Here is a 16,669-nt window from a genome sequence, read left to right as displayed (position 1 = left end):
TTTTGCAACAGCTGGAGGCACCCAACACTAACCTACAGTTTTGTATCTGACTAAAAATTGTGATGTCATGGAAGCCGACCGTACGTGACTAAAACTGTTGCAGTGTCGCACATATTACGTGCCTGAAACCCATTTATGTTGTCAAAGCAGTTTTCATGACCACAAAATTATAATGTCCCAGCAGCTTACCAGACCGAAATCCACTGTTGTAATGTCACTTTTCCGCTAAAAACACAGTCGTGATGTCACAGCAGCGTTCCTGATGGAACCAGACTGAAACTTTGGATGTCACAGTAAAGGCCATGTTCACACGGCGGGTTTTCTGAGTGGAATCTGGCGGAAAAATTCAGCTAAAAAATTCTGCTGCAGCATTCCTAGAACATGCCAGCACCCTGTTTGCGGAATGTCCGCTGTGTGAACGCGGCCCAATTCACCTAAAGAGTAGATACCAACAACAGAGGGCCCCTGTGCATGATCAGTATATGGGCCCCTGTGCATGAACAGTATATGGGCCCCATAGACCACCGTATTCATGGCTTCCCAAAAAATCCCTCAAAAGGTGCAAAGTACATTTAAATATAACCTAGTCTACACATTGGGGTCAATTTTGGGCAAAAGTATAAACTTGTTTATTCAATCAGCATAATTCCTCCCGAATACAGTATTGCCATCAATGTGGACAGTGTATTCACAGCGACAAATCATTTTGGCGGTCCTGAATATTGCACACGGATTAAATGGCTCTCATTTGCTTACATTGACTAGAAGTTTTCCCCAACCTGTTACTTTCTAGCTGTTGTAGAACTACAACTCCCAGCATGCTCTGACAGCCGCCGGTGTGTAGATTTGCAATGAGAAGCACAGGTGGAGACCAGTGAGGAGAATGGGGGGCCTGGAAACCTGCAGGCCTCAGGGGATGGAGATGGGGAGGAGAGCTGCTGAGGAAATGGAGGGAGAAGTCACTTGTGAGGTAAAGTTGTAACATCTGACATAATTTTACAGATTCTGAAAGGAAAACATATAGAGAGACTGCCATTGTTTTGTTTTTTTTCTGTCCGCACATCACTGTGTATGAAAGAACACATATACACAGCCTAACTGGTTGGGCCCCTCACAAGACACCATTTTACATTACTGCTACAATGAGGGGCCATGCTGACACCATATTGACAAAGGGGTGATTTATCAAACAGTGCAGCAGTTGCCCATAGCAACCAGAAAAACGAAAGCTGGAATCTGATTGGTTGCTATGGGCAACACGGTTTGATATAAATCCCCCCCAAAGGGTCTCTTTTTTGAGGGACAGTCCATACAGTTGAGCCAAATCCCTCTTGTCTCAAATGCCCATCCCCCTGAGGTAATAAATGTGTACATTTACTATATTGTTTCAGAAAGATTCGCAATACCAGACCCCAATGTGTAGACTAGTTAATATTTAAATGTACTTTGCACCTTTGAGGGATTTTTTGGGAAGCCATGAATACGGTGGTCTATGGGGCCCATATACTTTTCATGCACAGGGGCCAATATACTGTTCATGCACAGGGGCCCTCTGTTGTTGGTATCTACTCTTTAGGTGAATTGGGCCGCGTTCACACAGCGGACATTCTGCAAACAGGGTGCTGGCATGTTCTAGGACTGCTGCAGCTGAATTTTTTAGCAGAATTTTTCCACCAGATTCCACTCAGAAAACCCGCCGTGTGAACATGGCCTTACTGTGACATCCAAAGTTTCAGTCTGGTTCCATCAGGAAAGCTGCTGTGACATCACGACTGTGTTTTTAGCAGAAAAGTGACATTACAACAGTGGATTTCGGTCTGGTAAGCTGCTGGGACATTATCATTTTGTGGTCATGGAAACTGCTTTGACAACATAAATGGGTTTCAGGCACGTAATATGTGCGACACTGCAACAGTTTTAGTCACGTACGGTCGGCTTCTGTGACATCACAATTTTTAGTCAGATACATTACTGTAGGTCAGTGTTTTCCAATGGGTGAGCCCCCAGCTGTTGCAAAACTACAACTTCCAGCATGCCCGGACAGCCAAAGGCTGTCCGGGCATGCTGGAAGTTGTAGTTTTGCAACAGCTGAAGGCACACTGGATGGAAAAAACTGCTGTAGGGTTGCATGCTTTACCTACAGGACACCATTAGGTTGTTACCTATCATTCAAAGTTATTCTCTTAACCCCTTAAGGACTCAGGGTTTTTCCGTTTTTGCACTTTCGTTTTTTCCTCCTTCCCTTTTAAAAATCATAACCCTTTCAATTTTCCACCTAAAAATCCATATTATGGCTTATTTTTTGCGTCGCCAATACTACTTTGCAGTGACATTAGTAATTTTACCCAAAAATGCACGGCGAAACGGAAAAAAAAATCATTGAGCGACAAAATCGAAAAAACCCCGCCATTTTGTAACTTTTGGGGGCTTCCGTTTCTATGCAGTGCATATTTCGGTAAAAATTACACCTTATCATTATTCTGTAGGTCCATACAGTTAAAATGATACCCTACTTATATAGGTTTGATTTTGTCGCACTTCTGGAAAAAATCATAACTACATGCAGGAAAATTTATACGTTTAAAAATGTCATCTTCTGACCCCTATAACTTTTTTATTTTTCCACGTATGGGGCGGTATGAGGACTCATTTTTTGCACCGTGATATGAAGTTTTTATCGGTATGATTTTTGTTTTGATCGAACTTTTGGATCACTTTTTATTCATTTTTTAATGTTATAAAAAGTGACCAAAATACGCTTTTTTGGACTTTGGAATTTTTTTGCGTGTACGCCATTGACCGTATAGTTCGGACATTTACGCACGCGGTGATACCACATATGTTTATTTATTTATTTTTTTACACTGTTTTATTTTTTTATGGGAAAAGGGGGGTGATTCAAACTTTTATTAGGGAAGGGGTTAAATGACCTTTATTAACACTTTTTTTTACTTTTTTTTTGCAGTGTTATAGGTCCCATAGGGACCTATAAAACTGCACACACTGATCTCCTATGCTGATCACTGACATGTATTAACACGCCTGTGATCAGCATTATCGGCGCTTGACTGCTCCTGCCTGGATCTCAGGCACGGAGCAGTCATTCGTCGATCGGACACCGGGGAGGCAGGTAAGGGCCCTCCCGGTGTCCGGTCAGCTGTTCGGGACTCCGCGATTTCACCGCGGCGGCCCCGAACAGCCCGACTGAGCAGCCGAGTCACTTTCAGTTTCACTTTAGAAGCGGCGGTCAGCTTTGACCGCCGCTTCTAAAGGGTTAATACCGCACATCGCCGCGATCGGCGATGTGTGGTATTAGCCGCGGGTCCCGGGCGTTGATTAGCGCCGGGACCGATGCGATATGATGCGGGATCGCGGCGCGATCCCACTTCATATCGCAGGAGCCGGCGCAGGACGTAAATATACGTCCTGCGTCGTTAAAGGGGTACTCCTGTGGAAAACTTTTTTTTTTTTTTTTTTTAATCAACTGGTGCCAGAAAGTTAAACAGATTTGTAAATTACTTCTATTAAAAAAATCTTAATCCTTCCAGTACTTTTTAGGGGCTAAATACTACAGAGGAAATGCTTTCCTTTTAGATTTCTCTGATGTCACGACCACAGTGCTCTCTGCTGACCTCTGCTGTCCATTTTAGGAACTGTCCGAAGCAGCATATGCTGCTATGGAGATTTTCTCCTTCTCTGGACAGTTCCTAAAATGGACAGCAGAGGTCAGCAGAGAACACTGTGGTCATGACATCAGAGGAATCTAAAAAGTAAAGCATTTCCTCTGTAGTATTTAGCCCCTAAAAAGTACTGGAACAATTAAGTAATTTACAAATCTGTAACTCTCTGGCACCAGTTTATTTAAAAAATAAAAAATAAAAGTTTTCCATGGGAGTACCCCTTTAAGTGAGATAAGAGATCTGAAGTTTCTGTAAGGCTCTGTTCACATCTACTTCTGCTCATAGCAAAAGTAACATGTTGCCAGATACACTGCATGACAGAATCGACGGACCCCCACTGCCTTACAGTGGGGTACATCATTTGTTTCGTAATAAGGATTAGCTATTAAATGTGATGCAATTGCCGCCAACAGCACCCTAAGAGGACTTATTTTTTTTTTTTTAACAAAATAGCTTTTTCCCAAGTTTTGCTATACATCAATCTTCTGCACAGGGTAGCAGCAAAGATGTTGTAACACTTTACATTTTAGTATGCATTGATACACACAGGCTTACCATAGAAGAGCGAGAGAGAACGCTGGATGATAAAGTATATAGTGACATCTTGTGTTTGCCTTATAGAAATGTTCAAAAAGGTTCACAATTTCATAGTCATTTAGTAAATTGCAACTTCAGTCATCAACATACTCAACAATCCCAAATGTCAGCATGCAAATGACAACAAAATCTCATTTAGGGTCTATTCACACGTACAGTATTTTACAGATTTGATGTGCAGGATTTCCAGCTGTGTTCAGTTTACATTGAAATCTACAGCAGAAAATCCTGTGCATCAAATCTGCGTGTCAAATCTGCACAGAATACTGTACGTGTGAATAGACCATTAGGATGTATTCACATGTACAGTTTCCTGCGCAGGATTTGAAGCTTAGTTAAGTCATTTAGTTTACATTGAACTGAAATCTTGTGCATCAAATATGAGCAGAACAATGTACGTGTGAATACACCCTAAAGGATATTATCATTTAACCACGTTATCCCTTGTCCTTTAACTTGTCCAGGAGGAAGGACATACAGGTACGCCCTTGCATTCTGGTATGTAAGGACCTAGGGTGTACCTGTACGCCCTGGCCCCCTTACCGGGATTTAAACCGTTCTCACGAGCGGAGAATACTTCAAACCCGTTGGGTCCCGGTTGCTATGAGCGGAAAGGACCCACGGTTAATGCTAGGCACTGCCGATCAGGCCGATGCCCAGCCTTAACCCTTTAAAAGTTGCGATCAAAGTTGATTGCAGCGTCTAAAGTGCAGGTTTAACGGTGCCGGTTAGCTCAGTGGAGCTGATCGGTACATCCATGGGAAACCGCAAGTCCCGATCAGCAGAGTGGATGGTGGGAGGGTCCTTACCTGCCTCATTGCTGTCCAATAGGTCCTCTGTTGCTCCCAGCAGAGCACAGATAACACTGATCAATGCCATTCTATGGCATACCATTGAGCAGTCCAAAACTGTGCATTTTTGATCACTTTATAAACCATAGAAAAATAAAAAGCGATCAAAAAATCCCATAAAAATAAAAAATGGTACCGATAAAAACTACAGATCACGGCACAAAAATTATCCCTCATATAGCCATGCATGTGGAAAAATAAAAAAGGAATAATTTTTTTAAGTAGTAAAATTAAATAAAACCTACATAAATTGGGTATCCCTGTGACCATATGGACATACAGAATTGGTAACGCAAAAAACACTTGCAACAGCTGAAGGTTCACTGGATGGAAAACACTGCTGTAGGGTTGCATGCTTTACCTATAGGACACCATTAGGTTGTTACCCATCATTCAAAGTTATTCTCTTAAGTGAGATAAGAGATCTGAAGTTTCTGTAAGGCTCTGTTCACATGTACTTCTGTTCATAGCAACATGTTGCCAGATACACTGCATGACAGAATACACGGACCCCCACTGACTTACAGTGGGGTACATAATTATGTCTATTGTTTCGTAATAAGGATTAGCTATTAAATGTGATGGGGAGGGGGAGGGGGAGGGAGAGATATATATATAGTGACATCTTGTGTTTGCCTTATAGAAATGTTTTAAAAAGGTTCACAATTTCATAGTCATTCAGTAAATTGCAACTTCAGTCATCAACATACTCAACAATCCCAAATGTCCGCAAGCAAATGACAACTAAATCTCATTTAGGATGTATTCACATGTACAGTATTCTGAGCAGATTTGATGGCAGGATTTCAAGCTGTGTTCAGTTTACATTGAAACCTGCAGCAGAAAATCCTGTGCATCAAATCTGCGTGTCAAATCTGCACAGAATACTGTACGTGTGAATAAACCATTAGGATGTATTCACATGTACAGTTTCCTGTGCAGGATTTGAAGCTTAGTTAAGTCATTTAGTTTACATTGAACTGAAATCTTGTGCATCAAATATGAGCAGGACAATGGATAAAGGGTTTGCAACTTTTAAAGGGTTAAGGCTGGGCGTCGGCCTGATCGGCAGTGCCTAGCATTAACCGTGGGTCCTTTCTGCTCATAGCAACCGGGACCCAACGGGTTTGAAGTATTCTCCGCTCGTGAGAATTGCAAGTCCCGATCAGCAGAGTGGATGGTGGGAGGGTCCTTACCTGCCTCATTGCTGTCCGATAGGTCGTCTGTTGCTCCCAGCAGAGCACTGATAACACTGATCAATGCTATGCTATGGCATACCAAAACTGTGCAATTTTGATCACATTATAAAGCATAGAAAAATAAAAAGCGATCAAAAAGTCCCATAAAAATAAAAATGGTACCGATAAAAACTACAGATCACGGCACAAAAAATTAGCCCTCATATAGCCATGCATGTGGAAAAATAAAAAAGGAATACATTTTTAAAGTAGTAAAATTAAATAAAACCTACATAAATTGGGTATCCCTGTGACAGTATGGACATACAGAATTGGTAACGCAAAAAACACGCCCTCATATGGGTCTGTAGGTGCAAAATTTAAAGTGTTATGATTTTTAGAAGGGGAGGAGGAAAAAACGAAAGTGCAAATATGAAATTTGGCCTGGTCGATAAGGTCAAAATGGGCTTCTTCCTTAAGGGGTTATCTTGTGGATCAATAGGGTCCGAGCTTTTGGACACAAAGCCAGGTCTGAAGTTATCCTCTATTATATAGATAGGGAATAATTTAATGAAATGTATAGGGGTAATCCGGTGGAATTTTTTTATTTTTTTTTAAATCAACTGGTGCCAGAAAGTTAAACAATTTTGTAGATTACTTCTATTTAAAATTCTTAATCCTTCCACTACTTATCAGCTGCTGTATGCCCCACAGGAAGCTCTTTTCTTTCTGAATTTCTTTTCTTTCTTACCACAGTGCTCTCTGCTGACACCTCTGTCCGTGTCAGGAACTGTCCAGAGCAGCAGAGGTTTGCTATGGGGATTTGTTCCTGCTCTGGACAGTTCCTGACACAGACACAGCAGAGAGGACTGTGGTCAGACAGAAAAGAAATTCAAAAAGAAAATAACTTCCTCTGGAGCATACAGCAGCTGATAAGTACTGGAAGGATTTAGAGTTTTAAATAGAAGTAATTTACAAATCTGTTTAACTTTCTGGTACCAGTTGATTGTTTTCCACCGGAGTAAGGCTGGGTTCACACATTCTAAAAATCAAAATAAAAAATGACAGTAAAATAGTTATCATTTGTGATCTAATATGGTGTTCCACTAAATTCTATGGAAAAGTGGCTTTTAGTGCACACACAGTATAAAATAACTGCAGTAATTCCAACATTAGAAAAACTGCTGTATTTTAAAACCGTGGGGGGGACATATTAAAAAATTTTTTTAAAATATGAATATGCAAAAGTAAATTTTCATGGCACTTTTTTTTTTTTTTTTTTTTTCGTGCCCAAATTGCAGACTTTGGTGCCAAAATGTTTTTGGGCCCCCCCAAATTTTTTTTGGGTTTCCAAAATTGACAATATAAAATGGATTCTTCACCCTTTAAAAAAAATCATGAAAAACATGAAATTTACATCACCACGACCACTTTTGCAAACCTGAAATGACCTTGGATTGTTGGAATGTAAAACACTTTGAATATCTCATGGAAATAGAAACTTTTTTGTGGCAACATTTTGATGCATTAACTGTGTGCACTAATGGCTGCTTTCCTGTAGACTTTTATAGAGCACATTATTAGATGAAAGAAAAACAATTGCCCTGTTATTTCTATTTTACTTACACGTTGTCTTACACTATGTTACCCCAGCCTAAGGGTATACACGTTCACACATACCGTCTGTGTTGCAGATTTTATGCAGCATGAAATCCAAAGTATATAAGCGTAAATATACCTTAAAGTTATGTGTAAATAAATCTTAAAAGTTATTATGTTCCAAAATTTTTGCATGTTTTGCGCATACATGAGATATTGCTGCAATATTCATTGCAGTGTGCATAGAAAAAAAAACATGTGGTTTGCACACACTTTTGACGCTCTTACCCCGCTGTTGCTATGCAGCCCCATATACAGGGTGGGCCATTTATATGGATACACCTTAATAAAATGGGAAACTTCCTGTTTGTGGCACATTAGTATATATGGAGGGGGGAAACTTTTCAAGTTGGGTGGTAACCATGGCGGCCATTTTGAAGTTGGCCATTTTGAATCCAACTTTTGTTTTTTCAATAGGAAGAGGGTCATGTGACACATCAAACTTATTGGGAATTTCACAAGAAAAACAATGATGTGCTTGGTTTTAACGTAACTTTATTCTTTCATGAGTTATTTACAAGTTTCTGACCACTTATAAAATGTGTTCAATGTGCTGCCCATTGTGTTGGATTGTCAATGCAACCCTCTTCTCCAACTCTTCACACACTGATAGCAACACCGCAGGGGAAATGCTAGCACAGGCTTCCAGTATCTGTAGTTTCAGGTGCTTCACATCTCGTATCTTCACAGCATAGACAATTTCCTTCAGATGACCCCAAAGATAAAAGTCTAAGGGGGTCAGATCGGGAGACCTTGGGGGCCATTCAACTGGCCCACGACGACCAATCCACTTTCCAGGAAACTGTTCATCTAGGAATGCTCGGACCTGACACCCATAATGTGGTGGTCACCATCTTGCTGGAAAAACTCAGGGAACGTGCCAGCTTCAGTGCATAGAGAGGGAAACACATCATCATGTAGCAATTTCGCATATCCAGTGGCCTTGAGGTTTCCATTGATGAAGAATGTCAATGGCAATTGGCAAATGTCTATGCTGTGAAGATACAAGATGTGCAGCACCTGAAACTACGGATACTAGAAGCCTGTGCTAGCATTTTTCCTGCGGTGTTGCTATCAGTGTGTGAAGAGAGGGAAAAGAGGGTTGCATTGGCAATCCAACACAATGGGCAGCACATTGAACACATTTTATAAGTGGTCGGAAACTTTTAAATAACTCATGAAAGAATAAAGTTATGTTAAAACCAAGCATGTCATTGTTTTTCTTGTGAAATTCCCAATAAGTTTGATGTGTCACATGACCCTCTTCCTATTGAAAAAATAAAAGTTGGATTCAAAATGTCCGACTTAAAAATGGACGCCATGGTCACCACCCATCTTGAAACGTCCCCCCCTCACATATACTAATGTGCCACAAACAGGAGGTTAATATCACCAACCATTCCCATTTTATTAAGGTGAATCCATATAAATGTCCCACCCTGTACATTAAGTTGCGATGTGCTGTGTATTCTGATGCCTTTCTACTGTAGCCATTGGAGAGTCAATATAGTGGCCGAAGCTCTGCGCACCTGCCACAGGGTTCTTTTGTTATCTTATTCTATGGCCTGCCTAGGGACTTAACCCCTTAACGCAAAACGATGGGTATACCCGTCGGCTGCTGAAGTGCGTTCGCGCAGAACGACGGGTATACCCGTCGTTCACATATTTGCAGCTGTTGCGGCATCCCGTGGGCAGAACTTTTCACTGCCGGTTGATTCCGGCAGGTGAGAAGTTCGGCTTCACCCCTTCGCGCAGAACGACGCATTTATACGGCTGATAACGCGATAACTTAGCGCATTCCGCCGTATAAAGGCGTTCATTAAGTACGCGCTCCCACTGCGCTGATCGGGTTAATTAGCTAAAGTCCCGGGGGGGCCGCTGGAGACTACTCCTGCCCGACACTCCGGGATCCCGTTTGATTAACCCGATCAGCGATCGGGTGTGCAGAGGCAGCGGGGGAGGGGGGGGGGGGGGGTGCACGGTGATCCGGAGGTCCGGCAGCGGCGATGGCGGGTGCGTGGCGATGGCGGGGGTAAGTGCCCCCGCCATCTCCACGCACCCTTCGTCGCCGCTGCCGAACCTCCGCCCAAGTGTGGAAGTCCGGGGAGAGTGGGGCACAGCGGGATGAGAGAGAAGGGAAAGCAGTTGCTTACCCGGTGGTGGCTCCGGATGAGTGGGGATCCGGCAGGCTGCGGAGGGATCTGACTGGCCGGTGAGTGGTCTACGGTGGCCCTCAAGACGATTCAAAACTACAACTCCCAGCATGTCCAGACAGTCTGGGCATGCTGGGAGTTGTAGTTTTGCAACATCTGGAGGACCACTGTTTGGAGACCACTGTGTAGTGGTCTCCAAACAGTGGTCCTCCAGATGTTGCAAAACTACAACTCCCAGCATGCCCGGCTGCAAATGGCTGTCTGGGCATGCTGGGAGTTGTAGTTGTGTGCCTCCAGCTGTTGCAAAACTACAACTCCCAGCATGCCCAGGCAGCCAATTGCTGTCTGGGCATGCTGGGATTTGTAGTTTTGCAACATCTGGAGGACCACAGTTTGGAAATCACTGTGCACTGTTCTCTAAACTGTAGCCCTCCAGATGTTGCAAAACTGCAAATCCCAGCATGCCCAAACAGCTGTCTCGGCATGCTGGTTTGTAGTTGCGTACTTCCAGCTGTTGCATAACTACATCTCCCAGCATGCCCTTCGGTGAACAGTACATGCTGGGAGTTGTAGTTTTGCAACAGCTGGAGGCACACTGGTTGGAAAATACTGAATTGGGTAACAGAACCTAATTGAAGGTTTTCCAACCATGTGCCTCCAGTTGTTGCAAAAGTACAACTCCCAGCATGCACGGTCTGTCAGTACATGCTGGGAGTTGTAGTTTTGCAACAGCTGGAGGTTTGCCCCCCTATGTGAATGTACAGGGTACATTCACACGGGAGGGTCTACAGTAAGTTTCCTGCTTCAAGTTTGAGCTGCGGCAAATTTTCTGCCGCAGCGCAAACTCCTAGCGGGAAACTCACTGTAAACCCGTCAGTGCGAATGCACCCTAAAAACATTACACTACACTACACTACCACATAATAAAGGGTAAAACACTACATAAACACCCCCTTACACTGCCCCCCCCAATAAAAATAAAAAACGTATCGTACGGCAGTGTTTCCAAAACAGAGCCTCCAGCTGTTGCAAAACAACAACTCCCAGCATTTCTGGACAGCCACTGACTGTCCAGGCAAGCTGGGAGTTTAGCAACAGCTGGAGGTACCCTGTTTGGGAATCACTGGCGTAGAATACCCCTATGTCCACCCCTATGCAATCCCTAATTTAGTCCTCAAATGCCCATGGCGCTCTCTCACTTCGGAGCCCTGTTGCATCTCAAGGAAACAGTTTAGGGCCACATATTGGGTATTCCCATACTCAGGAAAAATCGTGTTACAAATTTTGGGGGCTTTTTCTCCTTTTACCCCTTATGAAAAGGAAAAGTTGGGGTCTACATCAGCCGGTTAGTGAAACAAAAATTTTATTTTTACACTAACATTCTGGTGTTGCCCCATACTTTTTATTTTCACAAGAGATAAAAGGAAAAAAAAGACCCCCAAAATTTGTAACGCAATTTCTCCTGAGTACGGAAATACCCCATATGTGGGCGTAAAATGATCTGCGGGCGCACAACAAGGCTCAGGAGTGAGAGTGCACTATATACTGTTGAGGTCTAAATTGGTGATTTGCACAGGGGTGGCTGATTTTACAGCGGTTCTGACATAAACACAAAAAAATAGATACCCACATGTGACCCCATTTTGGAAACAACACCCCTCACGGAACGTAAAAAGGGGTATAGTGAGCCTAAACACTCCACAGGTGTTTGACGAATTTTCGTTAAAGTTGGATGGGAAAATGAAGAAAACTTTTTTTTCACTAAAATGCTGGTGTTACCCTAAATTTTTCATTTTCACAAGGGAAAATAGGAAAAAAGCCCCCCAAAATTTGTAACCCCATTTCTTCTGAGTAAGAAAATGCCCCATATGTGGATGTAAAGTGCTCTGCGGGTGAACTACAATGCTCAGAAGAGAAGGAGCGCCATTGGGATTTTGGAGAGAAATTTTGTCAGAATTGAAGGCCACATGTGTTTACAAAGCCCCCATAGTGCCAGAACAATGGACCCCCCCCCCACATGTGACCCCATTTTGGAAACTACACCCCTCACGTAATGTAATAAGGGGCGCAGTGAGCATTTACGCCCCACAGGTGTCTGACAGATTTTTGGAACAGTGGTCCGTGAAAATGAAAAATTAAATTTTTCATTTGCACAGCCCACTGTTCCAAGGATCTGTCAAACACCAGTGGAGTTTAAATGCTCACTGCACCCCTTATTAAATTCTGTGAGGGGTGTAGTTTCCAAAATGGGTTCACATGTGGGGGGGTCCACTGTTCTGGCTCCACGGGGGGGCTTTGTAAATGCACATGGCCCCTGACTTCTATTTCAACCAAATTCTGTCTCCATAAGCTCAATGGCGCTCCTTCTATTCTGAGCATTGTAGTGCGCCAGCAGAGCACTTGATGTCCACACATGGGGTATTTCCATACTCAGAAGAAATGGGGTTACACATTTTAGGGGGGCATTTTCTCCTATTACCCCTTGTAGAAATGTAAAATTTGGGGAAAAAACAGCATTTTAGTGAGAAAAAAATAAAAATTCATTTACACATCCAAATTTAACTAAAAGTCGTCAAACACCTGTGGGGTGTTAAGGCTCACTGGACCCCTTGTTACATTCCTTGAGGGGTGTAGTTTCCAAAATAGTATGCCATGTGGGGGTTTACTTGCTGTTCTGGTACATAGGGTCTTCTTAAATGTGACATGCCCCCCAAAAAACATTTCAGAAAAACTCACTCTCCAAAATCCTATTGTCGCTCCTTCCCTTCTGAGCCCTCTAGTGCACCCGCCGAACACTTCACATACATATGAGGTATTTCGTTACTCGAGAGAAATTGGGTTACAAATTTTAGGAAGATTTTTTTCCTTTTACCCCTTGTAAAAATTCAAAAACTGGGTCTACAAGAACATGCGAGTGTAAAAAATTAAGATTTTGAATTTTCTCCTTTACTTTGCTGCTATTCCTGTGAAACACCTAAAGGGTTAACACACTTACTGAATATCATTTTGAATACTTTGAGGAGTGCAATTTTTACAATGGGGTCATTTGTGGGGTATTTCAAATATGAAGGCCCTTTAAATCCACTTCAAAACTGAACTGGTCCCTGAAAAATTCTGATTTTGAAAATTTTGTGAAAAATTGGAAAATTGCTGCTGAACTTTGAATCCCTCTGATGTCTTCCAAAAGTAAAAACATGTCAACTTTATGATGCCAACATAAAGTAGACATATTGTTTATGTGAATCAATATATAATTTATTTGGGATATCAATTTTCCTTATAAGCAGAGAGTTTCAAAGTAAAAAAAAAAGCAAAATTTTTCATCAAATTTTGGAATTTTTCACCAAAAAATTATGCAAGTATCGACGAAATTTTACCACTAACATAAAGTAGAATATGTCACGAAAAAAAACTATCTCGGAATCAAAATGAAAGGTAAAAGCATCCCAGAGTTATTAATGCTTAAAGTGACAGTGGTCAGATTTGCAAAAAAGGCCTGCGTTCTTAAGGTGAAAATAAGCTGTGTCCTTAACCCCTTAAGGACCGGAGGTTTTTCCGTTTTTGCATTTTCGTTTTTTGCTCCTTGCCTTTAAAAAATCATAACTCTTTCAAATTTACACCTAAAAATCCATGTGATGGCTTATTTTTTGTGCCACCAATTCTACTTTGTAATGACGTCAGTCATTTTGCCCAAAAATCTATGGTGAAGCTGGAAAAAAAATCATTGTGCGACAAAATTGAAAAAAAAAACGCTGTTTTGTAACTTTTTGGGGCTTCCGTTTCTACGTAGTACATTTTTCGGTAAAAATGACACCTGATATGTATTCTGTAGGTCCATACGATTAAAATGATACCCTACTTATATAGGTTTGATTTTGTTGGACTTCTGGAAAAAATCATAACTACATGCAGGAAAATTAATACGTTTAAAATTGTCATCTTCTGACCCCTATAACTTTTTTTATTTTTCCATGTATGGGGCGGTATGAGGGCTCATTTTTTGCGCCGTGATCTGAAGTTTTTAACGGTACCATTTTTGCATTGATAGGTCTTATTGATCACTTTTTATTCATTTTTAAATGATATAAAAAGTGACCAAAAATGCACTATTTTGGACTTTGGAATTTTTTTGCGCGCACGCCATTGACCGAGCGGTTTAATTAATGATATATTTTTATAATTCGGACATTTCCGCACGCGGTGATACCACATATGTTTATTTTTATTTACACTGTTTTTTTTTTTATTGGAAAAGGGGGGTGATTCAAACTTTTAATAGGGGAGGAGTTAAATGATCTTTATTCACTTTTTTTTTTCACTTTTTTTTTGCAGTGTTATAGGTCCCATAGGGACCTATAACACTGCACACACTGATCTTCTATGTTGATCACTGGTTTCTCATAAGAAACCAGTGATCAACGATTCTGCCGCATGACTGCTCAGGCCTGGATCTCAGGCACTGAGCAGTCATTCGGCGATCGGACAGCGAGGAGGCAGGAAGGGGCCCTCCCGCTGTCCTGTCAGCTGTTCGGGATGCCGCGATTAGCCGCGGCTATCCCGAACAGCCCGACTGAGCTAGCTGGGAACTTTCACTTTCACTTTTAGCCGCGCGGCTCAGCTCTGAGCGCGCGGCTAAAGGGTTAATAGCGCGCGGCGCCGCGATCGGCGCTGCACGCTATTAGAGGCGGGTCCCGGCTTCACTATGACGCCGGGCCCGCCATGATATGACGCGGGGTTACTGTGTAACCCCGCGTTATATCAGAAGAGCAGGACCAAGGACGTACCGGTACGTCCTTGGTCCTTAAGGGGTTAAGGGGTTAAAGGAGTATTCCAGGAAAAAAAACTTTTTTTTATATATCAACTGGCTCCAGAAAGTTAAACAGATTTGTAAATTACTTCTATTAAAAAATCTTAATCCTTTCAGTACTTATGAGCTTCTGAAGTTAAGGTTGTTCTTTTCTGTCTAAATCCTCTCTGATGACACCTGTCTCAGGAAACGCCCAGTTTAGAAGAGGTTTGCTATGGGGATTTGCTTCTAAACTGGGCGTTTCCCGAGACAGGTGTCATCAGAGAGGATTTAGACAGAAGAACAACCTTAACTTCAGAAGCTCAAAAATATATCACCCATTTTTCTAGATACATTTTTTTTTAAAATAAATAAACATATGTGGTATCACTGCATATGGAAGTGTACAAACTATTTAAATATAATGTTAATGATCCCGTATATAAACGGTGTACAGGTAAAATATCAAATCCAATATTGCTGATTTTCAGTCACATCTTATAATCAGAATTTTTTTTTTTTTTTAAGTATTCAAAAACTCACATCTATACAATTGGTACTGATAAAAAAAATTCTCTTGGCTGATCAGATCTCTGCGGTCATGCCGCTGGTGATCCAATCAGCCATTACAATCGCTGCATTGCCGGAAATGCTGTGATTAGTATTTATCATGGCATTTGAGTGGTTAATAGCGGACATCAGCGTGATTGCTTTATGTATAGCTAAATGTATGTCCTAATGCGTTAATGGCCATCTGCGGCTGAAAATAACTTATCCCCTATACCCTGGGTTCTCAACCTGGGTTACACGTACCCCTAGGGGTATGCCAGGGGTTGTTTAGGGGTACGCGGAGCGCTGACAAATACCGGCCATGTATGGGAGCTACGTGGTTGCCGGGGAGATGTGTGACCTCCCCTAACTTTGTGCGGAGTTGCTGCACAGGGCAGGAGGACGTCACACTTCAGTGCGGTCCCGCCGAACAGGACGCGCTGTGTGAATGAGCAGGCAACGTGACCGCAGGACGCCAGGTAAAACAAAAAAAAAATTAAAAACAACTGTATGGAGGGGGGACTGTATGGGACAGAGGGGGGACTGTATGGGACGGAGGGGGGGGATGTATGGGACGGAACCCAAGGCAATAAGATGGAGGGGGACAGGGATAATGGCGGAGGGAGGATGTGGAGTAATAATGCACAAGGCATAACATTTTAGTGTTGTGCTTTATTACTCCCCATGCCCCCCTCCGCCATTATCCCTATCCCTCTCCCCCCTCCATCTTGATCCCCTTGTGCTATTATTCCCCCTCCATCTTAATCCCCTCGTGCTATTATTCCCTCCTCCCTCTGATCCCCTTTTGCCATATTGGATAATAATGGCACAAGGGGATTAAAATGGAGGGGGGAATAATAGCACAAGGGGATTAACCCCTTAAGGACCACAGGTTTTTCCGTTTTTGCACTTTCGTTTTTTCCTCCTCACTTTTTAAAAATCATAACCCTTTCAATTTTGCACCTAAAAATCCATATGATGGCTTATTATTTGCGCCACCAATTCTACTTTGCAGTGACATCAGTCATTTAACCCAGTGTTTGCTCTTTAGTCTTTATGTTGTATCAAAACATCCATAGGCTTAGTCATGGTAGAAAACAGAGTTTTAAGATCTATCAGATTTGATAGTTTTGCAGCAGTAGATGGCAGTATAACCAAAAGAGAACTGTACATAAATATAGGAGTATTCATTCAGCACACTTAAACTGCTACTTCA

The 16,669-nt window shown here is 42.2% G+C and overlaps 1 protein-coding gene across 1 annotated transcript in view; it reads left to right on the top strand.

Annotated features, from left to right (window-relative positions):
• Window positions 1-870: 870 nt before the first annotated feature.
• The window catches only part of RGS6 (regulator of G protein signaling 6), a 536,396-nt gene continuing 520,597 nt past the window's right edge, over window positions 871-16,669 (top strand). The window contains exon 1 of the mRNA XM_056545773.1: window positions 871-970. The gene's annotated coding sequence lies outside the window, so the exon portion shown is untranslated. The remainder of the gene's footprint in view (window positions 971-16,669) is intronic.

This window comes from Hyla sarda, chromosome 11 (genome assembly GCF_029499605.1).
Source record: "Hyla sarda isolate aHylSar1 chromosome 11, aHylSar1.hap1, whole genome shotgun sequence".
NCBI lineage: Eukaryota > Metazoa > Chordata > Amphibia > Anura > Hylidae > Hyla > Hyla sarda.
The sequence above is the reverse complement of the archived record's forward strand: the minus strand, read 5'-3'. Positions and strand labels throughout refer to the sequence as shown.